The sequence below is a fragment of the Dipodomys merriami genome, unplaced genomic scaffold (assembly GCF_024711535.1).
Source record: "Dipodomys merriami isolate MVZ:Mamm:240054 unplaced genomic scaffold, mDipMer1.0.p SCAF_15, whole genome shotgun sequence".
NCBI classification, from domain to species: Eukaryota; Metazoa; Chordata; class Mammalia; order Rodentia; family Heteromyidae; genus Dipodomys; species Dipodomys merriami.
In genome coordinates, this window is record NW_027202826.1 from 10,777,043 (window position 1) to 10,795,044 (window position 18,002).

At 40.3% G+C, this 18,002-nt stretch overlaps 1 protein-coding gene across 2 annotated transcripts in view; it reads right to left on the reverse strand.

Moving 5' to 3' along the window:
* Nucleotides 1-17,758, reverse strand: part of Fbxw7 (F-box and WD repeat domain containing 7) — a 116,169-nt gene extending 98,411 nt beyond the window's left edge. For both annotated transcript variants that reach the window (XM_070022209.1, XM_070022207.1), the window contains exon 1: nt 16,787-17,758. The gene's annotated coding sequence lies outside the window, so the exon portion shown is untranslated. The remainder of the gene's footprint in view (nt 1-16,786) is intronic.
* Between the last annotated feature and the right edge of the window lie 244 nt (nt 17,759-18,002).

An 18,002-nucleotide genomic window follows, 5' to 3' on the forward strand; every position in this document is an offset into this window, starting at 1 on the left:
AGAGCAACCTGTATTCCTACCTACTCAAGAAGCTGAGATCTGAGGATTGTGGTTCAAAGCCAGCCTGAATAGGAACATACATTAGATTCATCTCCAATTAACCACCAAGAAGCCAGAAGCAGAGCTGTGACTGAAGTGGTAGAGTGCTAGCCTTGAGAGGAGAAAACAACAACAAAGAAAAGTAATAAATTTAACAGGTCCAATTTTAACCGTATATTCTATCTCCTGGAATAGTCTAAAAATTATAAGCAATACTTATCTGTTTGGCTATTTTGTTATGATGCACTCAGCAACTTATGCTAAGATCAAATAGCATTATAGTAACTCAAATTTAAGAGCAATTAAATTTATACCTCAAGAGGGCAGCATTTCTCATAGGACAGACAAGTCTGAAACAGAACTGTCCAAGAAACTTAAGAAATGCAGGATAAAAAAGTGTCATATTGGGGCTGGGAAGGTGGCTCAGTGGTGGAGTGCTTGCCTTGACTGCATCAGGCCCTGGGTTCTATTCCACATAAGCAGAAAAAGCTGCAAGTAGTGCTGTGGCTCAAGTAGTAGAGTACTAGCCTTGAGCTGAAGAGCTGAGGGACAGTGCCCAGGCCCAAGACCTCAAGCCCCATGACCGACAAAAAAAAAAAGTGTCTTATAAAATCTCACATGCATTGTGAATCTTCAAGAGGCCATTGTTACAGTTATAGTTTCTTCAATTTAATCATAGAACCTTTTTTTCAAAGGACTAACCACTTCCAGCGGCTACTGCCGCAAAATGCATTTTGGAAACAAACCAGTGGACAAATTCTCTCAAAATAAGTTTATCATCAGGCTATGTTGGCTCACATCTGTCATCTTAGCTACTCAGAGGGCTGAGATGTGAGGACAGAAGCTGGAAGCCAGATGGAGCAGGAAAAGTCTGTGAGACTCTTATCTCCAATAAGTTACCAGAAAAGCTGGAGGTAAAGCTGTGCCTCAAGTTGTACAGCACTAGCCTTGGACACAAAGCTCAGGGACGGTTGCCCACACCCAGAGTTCAAGCCCCAGGACAGACAAAAACAAAAAAATTATCTTCCTTCTTTATCAAAGGACTTATCATCCTAACTTCTGGAGCAAATCTTTAGTCATCTATTTCTATGTATTTTCAGACCATACTGAAGCATGGATTAGGCACTAGCAATAATAGTTTGCATGTGTTTCTGTGGAAATTAAAAACACTACCTGCCCTTCTCAAAAGACAGCAATATCGTGATTTAAAAAAGAAAAGGCATGGGCTGGGAAGGTGGCTCAGTGGTAGAGCGCTTGCCTTGCATGCCTGAGGCCCTGAGTTCGATTCCTCAGCACCACATAAGCAAAAAGAAAAAAGCCAGAAGTGGCGCTGTGGCTCAAGTAGTAGAGCGCTAGCCTTGAGCTGAAGAGCTGAGGGACAGCGCCCAGGCCCAGAGTTCAGGCCCCACGACTGGACCCAAAAAAAAAAAAAAAAAAAAAGAAAAGGCTGGTGCTACAACTACTTGAGATAAATCCACAGAAGAGGTGAGGCCAACTAAATCTTAAAAACAGGTATTTATCCCAATGCAACATATTAAATATTTGTATTTAAGTTCTAAAAAAATTAATATTCTCATAATCCATATCAACTAAAATCAAGTTTGATAATCCAAAGATGTGCTGTAAGTTTGGTTATCTATGAAAAATGTATACATTTTAAATAATTATTTTTAATAAACACATTTTTAATAATTATGTATCCTATCCATGAGCAAAGTTTTTATTTTTTTTTTCTTTTAATCCATTAGTGTTGTGAGGCAGGCCACAAAAAAAAAAACATAAATAGTTCTAAACAACTTTCTAGGTTCCTTTATTGGTAAGGCCTCTTGGTAAGGCTCCTGTAAGTACAAACCTGACCAAAATTACACTGAGCACAAAACTGATCTTATCATCAGTTACCATTAGCTAACTCAGTTGGAATAAGTTTTTCATCTCATAGTTATAACAGCATAATGTATTTATTAGATTTTTCACAAGAAGCGCAAGCTTTAATGATTACTAAATTAAAATACTTCCAATGTTTTAGATTTTTTTTCTATCTTTTGTATATAAACCTTTTGGATACATTTTAAAATTTAAAAAGGCATACACCTACCCAGAACCAAGTAGAGATACAGTAAAGTAAAGAGAATGAAGAGGTCTGTCACAAATCTTACAATGAACAACAATTAAAATTAGCTGTAGTAGAACAAAAGTAAGTTGTTTCTTGGGTAAAAAGTTTTTACATAATAAGGTGGACAAAATTAAAATTTTCAACAAATACATAGTTTCTATTTTAGACGCTAAATGGGCAAAAAAAGTTACCTGATAGTAGAATTAAAAATTTAAAATTACTTTTAAGCAGATCTACGTTTATAACTCTATTGAAATACTAAAAAGAAAATAGGGCAAGGGGAGACAAGAGAAAGTAAAGGAGAAAAAGAAAAGGAAGGAAGGGCACATTTAGATCAAGATGGTAAAAACTGTTGTCAAATTTTGTTAGAAAATTATGAGAAATACAAGAAATACTTTCCAAAAATGAAAGAACTTCAACTGAGTCAAGCAACTGCCCATCATATGAAAATCTGACAATATCAAAATACAACAGATGCAAAATTTGAAATATTACTATTTTTAGTTTTAGAAGAGCCACTATGATAAGACATGGCCAAGTAGAACTCTAGGTACGCTTTGTTTGAAAGAACTTCAAAGTATAAAAATTTTGTTGCAGGGGGGAGGGGGGAGGCTGGGAAGGGATGTGAAGGGTAAACCAAAGGAGGAGGGTGCAATGCTTGGTAAGAAATGTACGCATTATCCTGCCCACGTAATTGTAACCCCTCTGTACAGTATGTTCACAAATAAAATAAAATTAAATTAAAAAAAATTTTTGTTGCGGAGAGCTAGCTGGTGGCTTACATCTGTAATCCTATTTACTCAGGAGGCTGAAATCTGAGGATCATGATTCAAAGCTGGCCCAGGCAGAGAAGTCTCCAGGAGACTCTTAGCTCCAGTTAACCACTCAAAAACCAGAAGTGGGGCTGTGGCTGAATTGGTAGAGCACTAGCCTTGAACACAAAGAGACTCAGGGACAGCCCAGGCCCTGAGTTCAAGCCCCTACAACCAATCACACACAAAAAAAGTTGTCAATATGTACATTTTTACAACAATTAAAATAATGGCATAGATCTTTTTAATCTGCTATCTGTCAAGGAGTATCAAGTAGGTATTAGAAATTTATTTCTATTACAACAGATAATTCCAGCTATGCCAGGAATTTCAAAAGAAGAAACATGTTTTTATCCCACTTAATGATACACACTGAAAATATGTGGGTTCAGCTTTCTGAAGTAGACTATTAAAAAAAAAAAAGCAGCCTGGTTATCAAGTTGTTAAAACTGTTTAGTATGTATATTTCAATGATAAGAATTGAAACCAGTTCATGGGAATGTTGAAAATAGCAGAAGTTATGATCTCTACAGGTAAAGATCTTGTGTTCTTTGCTCATTAGTTGAATAGTGGAAGAATTTTACAAATTTTACTCCAGAATTAAATCTGATTCAAAAAAGGAAAGTCTTGCTGGGAAGGTGGCTCAGTGGTAGAGTGCTTGCCTTGCATGCATGAGGCCCTGCGTTCGATTCCTCAGCACCACATAAGCAGAAAAAGCTGCAAGTGGTGGTGTGGCTCAAGTGGTAGAGCACTACTAGCCTTGAGCTGAAGAGCTGAGGGGACAGCGCCCAGGCCCAGAGTTCAGGCCCCATGACTGACCAAAAGCAAAAAAAACGGAAAGTCTTTCAGTAATCAAAAACAAAAGTTAACATCATTCCTTGTTTTCTTACTTAGATCTCAAAAATAACTAAACAATTAAAGACTGGAAGTGCATAGCTTAAGTGACAGAACATCTGCCGAACCAATGTGAGACCTTGCGTTCAAAGAAAATTCTATATCAAATACTGTCCCTGATATCTTCCAAGTTAAATTACACAAATCCATAGTATATTTTAGGTTTCCTTGCTAAAAAAAATTGCTAAATTACAAAACAATGCATGTGTCCCATAAGCTGTTTTAATAAATCATGTCAACTTTTTACAAATTTATACTCAACTAATATTAATTACTGGGAGTCAATCAATAAACAATTAAATAGATATATAAAAATGTGCAGACACCAAATGCTGGCTCTCACCTGTAATCCTAGCTACCCAGGAGGCTGAGGATTGACAGTTCAAAAGCCAGCCTTGGGAAGAAGAAGAGACTCTTTCATCTGCAAGTTACCACTACAAAACCCAAACTAGACCTCTTGTTCTACTAGGGCTAGACTTGAAGGGAAAAAAAGCGGGGGGAGGGAGGGACGATAGTGCCTGGAACCCTGAGTTCATGCCCCAGGAACCGTACCCAATATTAGAATAGAGTGTAGAATTTTCTTAAATGCTGAATTGACATATTTCTTTAGACTCTTAATATATTTACAAGATAGGTAGAAGAGAAAGTTTCACAAAAGATGAGTACATTGATACTTTTATTCCCTACCTACACAAACTTTTAACATGAATCTAAGCACCTAGAGGGTAGATTAAAATAAACTACTGAATCCAGGTGGGGACTGAGCAATCTACATTTCTTCACAATTGGAGGTAAGGGTGATGTTAATAATCACAGAGCACCATATTTTGAGAACCACTAGTAAAGACAATCTACAGATAAAAATCAAGATGAGAAGGGGCAAGAGAAAGAAGAGCTGACAAGTGGAAAGAGAAAGGGTAGATGAATAGTCATAATATTAAATGTACATATGTGAAAAAGGAACCAGGTATTGGGAGAGGGGGGTGAGTTTGGGAGAGATAAGAGAACAGAAGGGATGAAATAGACGAAGATGCATAGTACTCATAAACTAACATGTTGAACTGAAACACATTTGTACAACTACTTAAGGATAATTTTTAAAACTGACAAAAAGAGAGGAATTCAACAGAGATGGAAAAGAGCTTAACCACACTAAAAGCACTGAAAGCCTAGGCAATAAAACTGAAGTTTTAATAACAGTGAAATCAGCCAGGTACTGGTGACTCATGCCAGTAATCCTGGCTACTCAGGAGGCTGAGATCTAAGGATCAAAGCCAGCCCAGGCAGAAAAGTCTCTAAGAGACTCTCCAATTCATCACTCAAAAAACGGAAGTGGAACTGTGGTTCAAACTAATATAGCACTAGCCTTGAGTGAAAAAGTTCAGGGGACAGCTTCCAGGCGAGTTAAAGCCTCAGGACCGCCACACACACACACCCCCCCCAGCCTCCCCACAAAAAAATCACAGAGAATTAGATGTTGAACATAAAGCAGAGATCAAACACTTGATGTTACTGTACAAGTCACTTAGAAGATACAAAGAGCACATGCAAGATCTTGAAGACTGTCAAAAGAGCAAATCTATGTACAATGGGAATGATTGAGGAAAAGAAGTAACAACTAAAGGCACTAAGAACCTATTCACCAAGCCAATAAAAGTTAACTTCACCAACCTCAAGTGAACTTCATCCATCTGACAGAGGCATGTGGAACTTTTAATAGTTGCCAAAAAGTGAAGTAGGGAGGGTCTAAGTTTCTTTGGGGGTTATTTTTTTCTAGAACGCTCTGGACTTAATAGTGATAGTTGTTCAATTGCATATAAACTAAAACCAGTTAACTATACACTTCAAAAGGTTTAGGACTCATGTCAATAAAAAAAATAGCTAGTGGATATATAAACACTATAGGTAAAAAAAGTAAACTAGTTTTAGTAACGAATATGAAAACACCATCAAGATTTCTGTTGCTAATTCAATTCAGGGAGCACCATTCAGACTACTGCATTCCAGAGAATTCAAGTCACATTACAGAGGCATAAATCTGTGCAACTGTCACTGAAGTTACATGGGAGGTGTGAACAAAATAAGAGCCTAATCCCAAAGACAGAAAGTGTTGGGAGGGCATGATTCAAGTGGTAGGGCATCTGCATGACAAGCTCAAGACTGGGAATTCAAATCCCAGTACTGCCACAAAATCTCACAAATTCATCTCAGGTAAATGATCAGACATTTTTTATGTACTGAACAGCCTTGCAGCACCAACTTCAAGAACTAGAGTCGTACTTTAAGAACTAGAGTAGCACTAAGAAAGATAACCATTCATGAAGGTTCTTGCTACCAAAACTTTTTTTCTATGTTATCTCTGGGAAATCTGACAACATCTAGGGAGAAGATACTATTTGGCTAGCACTTTACCACTCTGAGCCACAGTGCTGCTTCCTCTTTTCTGGAGCTTAATTGGAGACAATAGTCTCATGGACTTTTCTGCTGGGGCTGGCTTTGAACTGCAATCCTCAACTCTCAGCCTCCTGAGTAGCTAGGGTCACAGGCTTGAGCCACCAGCACCCAGTACTATCTTTTACTTTGTTTTGTTTTGTTTTGGTCGGCCGTGGGGCTTGAACTCTGGGCCTGGGCGCTGTCCCTCAGCTCTTCAGCTCAAGGCAAGCGCTCTACCACTTGAGCTACGGCACCACTTCCGGTTTTCTGGTGGTTTATTGGAGATAGGAGTCTCACGGTCTCTCCTGCCCGGGCTGGCTTTGAACCGCGATCCTCAGATCTCAGCCTCCTGAGTAGCTAGGATTACAGGCGTGAGCCACCAGAGCCCGGCTTTTGTTTTGTTTTGTTTTGTTTCAGGTGAGAAAGCTCAGACTCATAATGGAAAAGTGCCCCCACCACCACCTAAAAAGGTTCACAATTCAAGGGAAAAGAAAAATATACATTTAAAAAAAGAGAGACTCACCAACTTAGTAATAATACCTACAAGGTAGAAAATACAAAATGGGGAAGAAATGAAAACACCTTAAAAAGGGTGACTAGCATCTCCTCTGAAGAAAATGATATAGATTAGCAAAAATTGAGAAGCTGAGGAGGCTTAACACTTCTAGAAAAATGAAACGGAAGGTTGGAGTAATGAAAGTTTTGAGACAGTTGATCTATGTTGTAAGGAAATCAGGGAAACAATGAAGACTCTAAGGTTGCCTTAAAATAAGATTTAGCTGTAGTTGGAGACATTCAGTCTCCATTTTATGTGTTCCCACATTTTATGTGTTCCCACCACCAAACACTGAAGCACAGCAACAGAAAGAATAAATGAATGAATAAATAAATTTAAATAAATAAATTTAAAGGTGAATAATGGTAATTAATGGCAGCTTCACTATTCAAAGTACAACAACCGAATTTCATAAGCTAAATCATAGATCATCTATTTTTGCATTATTGGTATACTTTGTCTCCTCCAACCAGAAAGTTTGGATCAAGCAGGTATTTTTATGTTTTGTTCACTTATATCAATGCCTGACATGGTTGGTATTCAGTAAATAATGCTGCAAAATAAAAACAATGACAAAATAATGAATGACATTCAAAAACAAAGACCACATATGCCTTCATCATTTAAAAAAAAAAACACAACTTCACAGAAATAACTCACATTAACTTAATACTGCAATATTTATTATTATTGAAGCAGCTTGCTGAAAGAACACAGCTTTATCTGCTCAATCCTCTTAATTAACCTATGAGGGAAGTAGGTACTATTATTATCATCCAAGGTTTACAGGAAATGCATGAAAGAACTAGCCAGTGGTCACAAAGTGGCCAAGCTGGAAACTGGGTCTATCAACTCCAATGTTGCCTCTCAGCTACTAAGTCACATACAGAATTACAAGTATCCTTCTTAGGCAAACCTGGAGAAATGTGGCCAGCAATGAATAAAGACAAACTCCAGTGTTAAGTCAAAAAATTTTTGTCCAAGCCCTTCTCCTATAGGATATTAGAGGAAATTCCCCCACCCCTCCACCCCCAAAAACACTGATAGTCCAAAACAAATGAAAATTCAAAGATTTAAAGAATCCAGATGTTGTAAAGCCAGGAACAATAATCAGTCATCTAATCAACATTTCAAAGGGTAGTAGATAACAAGTGGTAACAGCCCAGTCTACAACACAAAAAATAACAGGGTATGACCACTGACTAAACTTCCAGAGCCATTCCCTCCATTATCGGTGTCTAGTATTCCCTCCCTCTTATTCTCACCAATCCCTTATATATTCCATTTCTAGTCTCCTACTGGATGGTTCTTACTTTGTTTAAAAAAAAAAAAAAAAAAAAAAAAAAAAAGCTTGAAGCTGTTTTCTTCTCTACATTTCTAAATCTAGTACATTAAAATTCTATAGTTGTCTAATAAAAAAAATTCGGCTCGAAAATGCTCATTGGAAAAAAATTCCCGCCCCCCCCTCACTTTTTTTTTGGTCATTGGGCTTGAACTCAGGCCCTGGTGCTGTCCTTGTGCACTTCTGCTCAAGGCTGGCCCTCAACCACCTGAGCCACAGCACCACTTCCAGTTTTCTGATGGTTAATGAGAAATGAGTCTTACGGACTTTCCTGTCCAGGTTGGCTTTAAACTGCGATCCTCAGATCTCAGCCTCCATACAGGTGTTGAGCCACCAGTGCTCGGCTACCACTTACTCTTTACTAAAGTTAATATTACCAAATTCACATGGAAGTCAATTAAGAGACTTACCAATGATATAAAATGGCCCAAATTCTTACCCATACAACAACCTTCTGGTATTATAACTTATCAGGAAAATATCAAACATGCTTTTCCCACAAATATTCAGAATCTAGTCATAATTATAAAACTCTTTTTGAAAAGCTCTGAAATGCTAAGATCCCCAGAGACCCAGGGACAAATGCTACCAGCAAAGAAAAATATGTAAAATACTGAAATTTTTTTAACTACTCAGTAAATTAACCAGAACTGTTGTTGACAAATAAACCAACCTAATTTTTCATTTACTTGAAAATCTAAAGAAAACTTGCCTTAGTTGGAGAAGTAAAGCCCAGCGCTGATGGCTCACTTATAATCCTTAGGTACTCAGAAGGCTGAGATCTGAGTACAGATTTAGGTTTGAAGCTGGCTGGGGCTAACAATTCCTGAAGATCCTAAATAACCAGCAGGAAGCCAGAAGTGGGTGTGTGGCTCAAGTGGTAGAGAGCCAACCTTGAGTGGAAGAAGCTGAGCCACAGTGTAAAACCCTGAGGTTCAAGCCCCAGAACCAGCACAAGAAAAAAAAGAAAAAATTGAGAGAATACAGAGCTTAGAAGACAAGCAGTTAACCAGTGCTAAGAAATATGTCTCAAATTTTTTATCATGCCTATGGATTTTTTTTTTTTTTTTTTTTTTTTTTTGGTACTAGTCCTAGGGCACAGAACTCAGGGTCTAGACACTGTCCCTGGCCTTTTTTTTTTTTTTTTAACTCAAGGCTAGCACTCTACCATTTGAGCCACAGCTCCACTTCTGGCTTTTTTGGCAGTCTCACAGACTTCCCTACCCAGGCTAGCTTCAAACCACAATACTGAGATCTCAGTCTTCTGAGTAGTCAGAATTACAGGAATAAGGCCTGGCTAGATTTTTAATATGCTCACCTTAAATATACACTTTTATCAAATAAAACAGAATATACTAGGTAAAATCAAATTGTTCTCAAAACAGAAATACTTTCCAAATACCAAAACAATAAAGAACCATTTATTCCTTGCATTGGCCAGTAAAACAATAATTATACCAGGCTTAAAGCAATAATATCTTTTTTTTTGTCGGTTGTGAGGCTTGAACTCTGGGCCTGGACACTGTCACTCAGCTCTTCAGCTCAAGGCTAGCACTCTACCACTTAAGACAGAGCTACTTCCGGCTTTTTCTGTTTCTATGGTGCTGAGGAATCGAACCCACGGCCTCATGCATGCAAGGCAAGCACTCTACCACTGAGCCACCTTTCCAGCCCCATTTCTGAAAAATGGGGCTATTCAAGGAATATTTAAGAAGAAATACATATTAATAGTTTTGTGAAAAAGACAACAAAAATATAAATTAATTTATAAATAAAATTATTTCTATCTTCATTTGATATAAATGATAGTTAAGTCTTCAATTCCACGACTTTTAAAGCTGTTTATCTACAACAGATAAAGGGACTGAAAATTAAAGGAGCTAATAACTGAATTATATTCTCATATTTCCCAATGGACAATTTAAAACAAAGTTACTTATCAGAGATAGAGACAATCAATGATTGGGGGGAAAAACTCTTTCCTGGCCAAGCGCCAGTGGCTCACACATGTGAGCCTCGCTACTCAGGAGGCTAAGATCTGAGGATTACATTCAAAGCCAGCCCTGGCAGGAAGGTTCATGAGATTCTTAGACTCTTAACTCCAATGCAACACCAGCACTTGAGCACTGTGGCTCAAGTGGTAGAACGCTAGCCTTGAGCTGAAGAGCTCAGGGACAGCAAGCGCCCAGGCCCAGAGTTTAAGCCCTATATCCAACAACAACAAAAAAAAAACCCTCCTTCCTGTTCCATGTACAACTGAGGTCTTTAGAAATGAACTACAAAATCTTTTATTTCTTTATAAAGACAACAGTTTTTAAAAAAAAACTAGAGAAAGTTTTTAAGACTATTTAACAAAGTGTTAATGAATCACATACTTGCTTTAGATGCTTTTGTAAGCACTGTAATTCAATAGTATTTTTCAGACCCAAGTCCTGAATTTACACATCGAACAATACAAAGCCTAACTTTTACTCTTTTATTTACAACACATAGGTTTATGAGACTCAATAAACTGACAGGTCATATACAACACAGTAGGTACTAGACTAAAGTTTTACATGTTGTCTTACGTCATTTAAACCTCATAACAACCTTGTGAAGGACATGTTTTCCTCCATCAACAGGTGCTAAAGCCAATATTAAATAAGTAGTTTGTCCAAGGTCATGTAGCTAAAAAATGTACTCTCTACCTAAGACTTCTGCCTCAAAAGTATCTTATTAGGTAAATGAGAGGAGAACCAGCAACTTGTTGCTGTTTCCAGGTGTGTGATTTGAAGCCCTGGGTAGTTATAAATTACTACTGTGGATGAAGCTAATTCTTCTGAGACCTTAGGAGGCCATGAAAAGTTATTCCCTCCAGAGTCCTCTAAAAAGCATGTCATCCTAAAAGACTGACAAATTATGCATTTTTCTAAAAAACAAACCAGCAATTTGCCTTGTGACTTCAGTATGATGCGTATGTTAGTGGGTTCAAGACTCTGGAAGTAAGCCAGGCATGGTGGGGCAATTTGGGAAGCTAAGGTTAGAGATCCAGCCATTCTGAGCTGAGACCCTGTCTCAGAAAAGAAAGGAAGGAAGGGGGAATGACAAAGGGGGGCAGGGGAAGGGAGAAGAGGGGAAGAGGGACAGAGGGGGAGAGAGGGAAGGGAACAGAAGGTTAAAGGACTGAGATCCAGCCATTCTGAGCTACTAGGTGAGACTCTGTCTCAAAAAAGAAAAAAGAAAAGAAGAAGGGAACAGATTTTGCTCTTAAATAAACCTAAAAACCCCAAACCCTTCTCCCCCCCCCCCCAAAAAAAATGGAAGAGGAAGAGAAACTGAAGTAACAGGCACACTGGAAGACAACTGGCCCTCCATACCTGTGACTTCCACATATGTGCAGATCTTTTGTCTTCTCACTCTACTTAATACAGCATAACAACTATTATTTACATGACATTCACACTGTATTAGGTATAATTAGAGATAATTTAAAGCATAGGAGAGAATATGTACAGGTTATATGCCAATACTACTTTATTTTATAGAAAAAATTTGGACATTCTTATGGCAATCAATCCCCCAGACACAGAGGAATGACTAAACTGTATGAAATGAAAGCAGTTGAAATTTTAAAAACCATCACTATAGCTGAGTGCCAATGACTCACACCAGTAATCCCAGCTATTCAAAAGGCCAAGATCTGAGGATCAGAGTTCAAAACCAGCCAGGGCAGAAAAGTCCATGAGACTCTTATCTCCAATTAACCACCAAAAAACTGGAAGTGGCACTGTAGCACAAGTGGTAGAGCACTCACCCTGAAGAGCGCAGAGTTCAAGCCAAATAAATAAATAAGCAATCTTTAAGTACTATTAAACTTTAATGTTCTTATAATTTGACTAACATTTGTCAGATTCAAACAAAGCATAAATACCTTCAATTTTTATCTTCAAAGTACTTTACAGCTTATTTTTAGAACCTTTCAAAATTATACACAATAAGCCTCTTTTCAAGTCCTTTTGGCCATGATATAAAGCCAAAGTATCTATCACGATACACCATCTTTGGATAGATGGGAAAGGTCTCTATTCTTTACCTGCAAGTCTTTAGCAATGACATCACCCTTACTCTTCAATCTATATTCATCATTATGATTTTGGTCTTCTGCTTAATGAATAAACATTTTAATATTGCACAGAGGAGTATATCTCACCTAGAAAAGATAGACCACCTAAAATAGCCAGCTTTGGCTTTGTAGTATAATGAAGCCAATATTCTATGTTGGTAGATCTTCAATCCTCCATAGCACAGATCTGTAAGTTTTGACCCACACAAGTCAAATCCAACCTGCCTCTTGTTTTTATCTTCATGCAAATTCCATTGATCAGTTACTAAAAGAACATGTGACTACAAAACCTAAAATATTAACTAGCCTGTAACAAAAAATGTTTGCCAATCCTTCCTCTGTACAATAAGATGTCAGAGGGAGCACAAGACTTCAAGAACTATCACCAAAGCACAATGAAATGGGCAGCTGCTAAGCTACACATAGACTTTGATGTGATCTACTGCTAAGACATGTACAAACACACTCTCCAAGGCTGACTAATCATCTCATATTAATCCCAAAGTTGTAAGGCAAAACACTTAAGTTACCGCTCCCCTACTATCAGAGTCCCACCTTTCTCACAGTTATTAAAAGACTGCCTTTTCAGTCCATCTAAAGGATTCCACCAACATAAGAAAATGTTGTGGAAAGTGGAAGAGAGAAGGTCCCAACGCAGCATATATCCTAATCCCTACACCCGTACCCTAGAATCATTGTGACCTTTCTCCTGGCCAACTATCTGTTCCCAAGAGGGTTCTTCCAATCAAATACTCTCATAGGAAGCCAAAGAAGCTCTACAGTGGTTCTAAAATCAAAACACAAAAAGTGTCAGTACTTGCAATCTTTAATCCTTGTTATAAAGTCAACACCAGATGCTAGCCACAAAAAGTCTAAATATTTTTAATGTCAGATTTTTTTAATAAAAAGGTTTTCTTAAAAATAAAAAAAGTAAAGCATTTTCAGCACTGCTTTGCCAACACAGGGATATCCCCTCCATTGTATGGGACACAAAGACGCACACCAACTGCAAGCAAGGGAAATAGCATTCCCTGTCAGCTATTTTTAGACCCACTTGTGTAGTAAGACCAAACTTAAGATGACCATTAATACAAGGTAAACTTTTAAAATATGAATATAGAGAAGCAAATCTGCCCATTTACTATAAGTTCTTTAACAATGAAATTCTGTTTGCTGAACTAAATCTCAGAAAACTGAATACCAGATTAAAAATCTATAGCTGTTCCAAAAATACAAATTCATATGCCATAGGACTACAACAGTGGTCATGTTTAAAGGCTGCTCCTTCCTTTTCAAATACTTTTCAAGTATTATCCACTTATAAAATATCTTTTTCGTTGAGGAAGAGTCTCATCTAGTCTCTGCTCTTACTGTTTATTTGCTTGGTCGAACACAAATCCTAGCTCTCAAAATAAATACCCATTTTTCAGTTCTTCACTTGCTATGTACAATCTCAGAAACGTGTTTTGAAAATCTCCTAACACTATCAGCCTATCACTCATTAAACTATTTCACTGTCTTGAAATTATCAGTATCTAACTCTTAACTCAAAAAGTAACGTCCAAAACAAAGTGCACTGCCCTGTTTCTGAATTCTTTCTTAACAAGAAACTACTGGCACACTAAAATATTAAAGACATCTTTTCCATCCCTACTCCTGATAAGCCCCTAGACAATGTCAGTCCCCCCCCCAAAAAAAAGAAAAGAAAAAAGAAATACACAAAAAAAATCAAAAATCCTAATCTTTGAGATAAAATGTAATCATCTAAAACTACCCTCTCAGGAACATTGCTGTAAACTGCTTGTTGGGCTATAAGAGAGCATCTACAGTCTACACAAACCCAAATTGGCCTGGAACTCTATTCAGTAACCTTCCTCACTGGGTGCCAGTGGCTTACACCTGTAATCCTACTAGGAGGCTGAGATCTGAGGATCCATGTTCAAAGCCAGCCCTGGCAGAAAAGTCCATGAGAATCTTATCTCCAATTAACCACCAGAAAACCAGAAGTGGTGCTGTGGCACAAGTGGTAGAGCACTAGCCTTGAGCTGAAGAGCTCAGGGACAGAGCCCAGGTGCAGAGTTCAAGCCCCATGACCAACCAAAATAAAGACAGAAAGAAATAACCTTCCTCTATAGGGATTTCCTTCACATCAATCTAACTTCTTAATCAGACCTGTCTTCTATTCCTTCAAATTCTAAAAGTCTTAATTTTGTCTCCATGTGATCTTTTCTCCCTGAAACACATTCTCAGATTCAGCTCCAAATAATTCTGTGTAGTGTAGGAAAAATCAACATTTCCCTAATGAAAATACACAACTACATTTACAACTATAAGACACGAACCAAACACATGGACCTGGTATATAGTGGTCTTAAATTAGTATTGGTCCATTTCCCCTTTCCTACAGATTTGAACAATGTGTATTTGATTGCTTCTGCCACCCATATACATATCAAACATAGATACCCAAAATATTGTCATTTCTACCCAAATATTCAAAACAACATTACCATGACTGTTAACCAAATTACAGCCAAAGCAATACAAGTCCTAAACTAAGTAAGCAATTCTGAACAGGGACAAGCTACACTCAAATGGTAGTTTTATGACTTATGCTCCACTCCAAGTATCAGCCTATAAAGATGAGATTTCTCCATCGTCTTTGGAAAAAGTGGAATATATAACTTTTTCAATGTCATAAAATAAGGAAACATAACCAAAAACAATTTTTCCAATTATAGATCTAACCTTACATCCCACTACCAGATATTTTCATTCAAGTTCTCATTTAAAATACAATGTATGGTTCTTACAAAAGCTTAAGAATAACAAAGCACATAAACTAAGCAAAACAGAAGTTCCAGGGCAGGGCAAAACTGTCAAAAAACTTGTTCCAAGAAAGCACTGAGAAAGAGGACAGTAGAGAAATCAACATCTACAAAACCAGGAAGAGATAAGGTCAAACCTGATTTAGCATTTCACAAAACACAAACTCCGACTTCATCTTGGAACTAGGAGGCAAGTCTAAGATAATATAAAAGCTAATAAATTTACAGAACTGTTATTTTAAGGAGGTAAAAGTTTTGGATAATTACATTTAAGAAAGTTTAAATGAATTCACTCATGATAAGGAATGGAAAAATTTGAATAGATAAGCACAGATTTCTATTCATTCCCACAAAGCATCTCCAACCCTAGCAAATTAGTAAGGGTTAGCAAGCCCACATTTTAGTTGTTCAGATGGACCAGAATTCTCCATCTATACCTAAGCCTTGTTACAGAATATTCCACTGGGTATTTAACCTTTAACATATTTAAGTTAATCCTTAAATATGTGAAGTGGTAGTTGCTTTATGTGTATACTAGTACTGGGGCTTGAAGTCAGGGCCTGGGCACTATCCCTTAACTCTTTCATTCAGTGTTCTCCTTCTACCATTTGAGCCATACATGGCTTTTTGGGGGTTAAATGAGGTTAAGAGCCTCACAGACTTCCCTCCCTGGGATGGGCTGACCTCTAAAGGATGCTCAGATCTCAGCCTCTTGAGTAAGCTAGGGTTACAGGTAGAAGCCACCGGGTGACCAGCATTAATTATTTTACACACTTTTACTTTGGTACCCTGAGAAAATACCTAGAATACAAGTCAAAAATTTTATAGCCTTCAACTTTAAAGTAATAGGGGAAAAAAAAATTCTTAACTGAGAGATAAATATAATCAGTCTCACACCATATTCACAAGAAAAAAAACCGCTGTCAAGGAAAACACTATCACTCAAAAAAAAAAAAAGTTGTTGGATGAAAGGGCAGGGGTAGCAACTTTTATAAAATGACAAAGACAGTAAGCTCTGTCCCCATTGTAAGTCCCCCGTCAGTAGTGATTAAGAACTGAATTTCCTAAGCAACTTAAATCTGTTGGAGTCCTCTTATAAAGAGGAATTGTGGAGTCAGGAAATGATAAAGAAAAACTTATACCAATAGGTACTAATATGAAAAAACAAATCAGTTATCCTCTCAAGGAAAACTAAAAGGAAAAAAGTGTTTTTCTTTTATTTTCGAGGGTTCAGACTGTAAGTGGTTCCCACGTGGGAATCCAAAAGTGTTGCCCAGAAACAACTGCCACGCTATATCACAGCCGGTGTAGCAGGAAAAGGTACAGTACAGAGATATCCTTTGTGCGCACTGAGGCTATGGCTTCCTCAATTTCCATTTGCCAATTACTTGCCAGAAGAAAGGTGCGTATTCCCACTCTGGAGCAGTCAGAACTCCTCAAAGATCATCCTGTACCCTGCAAGCTACAAGGTTTACAAAGCACAGAGCTACCTACTGTCTTCTCTTCTGTGCCAAAGAAAGGGACACAAGAGATCTTCTCACCTCTACACGCCAACCCTCCGGCAACACACTCCAACCTCCCCCCCCCCCCAAAAAAAAAACTCACAACCAGCTGCGGCAACTCCCACTTTCCATCCCGCCGTTCACCCTCCCGAGGCTACTCACGCTGTGGGGATGAGCCGCAGCGCCAAGAAAGTAGCTGGAGTTCCCTTCCTCCTTGGGACCGCGGGGACAGCTGGGGAAGGCTGGGCGCGGAACTGTGCAAGAAGCGGTGCTGCCGTGGCTCCGTCGGCCGGCCACCCCGGTCTCTTCCGCGCGGCCGGCGGAGGTGGTGGCGGTCCCTCTCACCTCCTCTTTTCCTCTTCCTGGGTCTCAGGCTGGGGCTCCGGCCCGTCCAGGGCCACTTGTCCCGGGACAGTCACGTTTGGAAAGCTCCGGATTTTGTTTTTATAAAGTTTCCTCTGGGCGGAGGCTGCAGCCGGCCCCCCGGCTCCCCCCCGGCCCCGCCGCCCGGAGGGCTGGGGCGGGGGAGGGGGCTCTAAGAACTCCCGGAGTCCAGCCGAGGAGCCGGGGGGCCGGCGGCTGGCCGAGGGAGAAGACCCCCCCCCGGAGGGGGTGGAGGGGAGGGGAAGGTAGGGAAAGGACGACGGCGCCGGTCCGGCTCTCCCCGCCGCCGCTTCACATCGGGGTCCCCGCCCCCCAGGGCGGGGGGTGGCTGCCCGGCTTGGGGTTCCGACTCATACACTTCGGAGCGCGATGCTACGGCCCCGGGCGGGCGGCTGAGGTAGCGGCGAGGCTGGGGACCCGGCCGGCTCCGCTCGGCGCCGCCCCCGCTCCCGGCTCCCGCATGTGTCGCGGCGGCTGGGACCCCCCTCCCGACACCTTGGGGGTCCTTCGCCCCAAGCCCCGGGACGAGGCAGCGATTCCAGCCCCGCCTCAGCGTCCTCTCACCGCGAAGTAGCTACCAGTCCCGGCCGAGCGCGGCAGCCGCCTCCCTGCCCCCCTGCCGCCGGCTCCGGCTCCGGCTCCGGCTCGGGCTCCGGCTCCGGCGTGTGCAGCCGCCGCTGCCGGCCGGGAAGGTGAAGGGGGGGAAGTGGAGGGCGGCCGCAGCTCCCGCTGGCCCGGGTTGGGGCAGAGGTCTCGGCGGCGGCCAGTGCACGGTGGCCGGGTCCCTCAGATGCCCTCTCGCGCTCACTACCTCGGCGGCGGCGGCGGCGGCGGCAGCGGCGGCGGCGGCGGTGGCGCCCGAAGCTCCGCTCGCTGTCTGCCTCGCTCGGTGCGGAGCTCTCGCCTCACTCCAGAGAGAGGGGCGGGAGGAGAGCGGCGCAGGCGGATGACGCAAGTCGCCTAGCAACCACTCTCCGCCCCCTCCCTTCTCTTT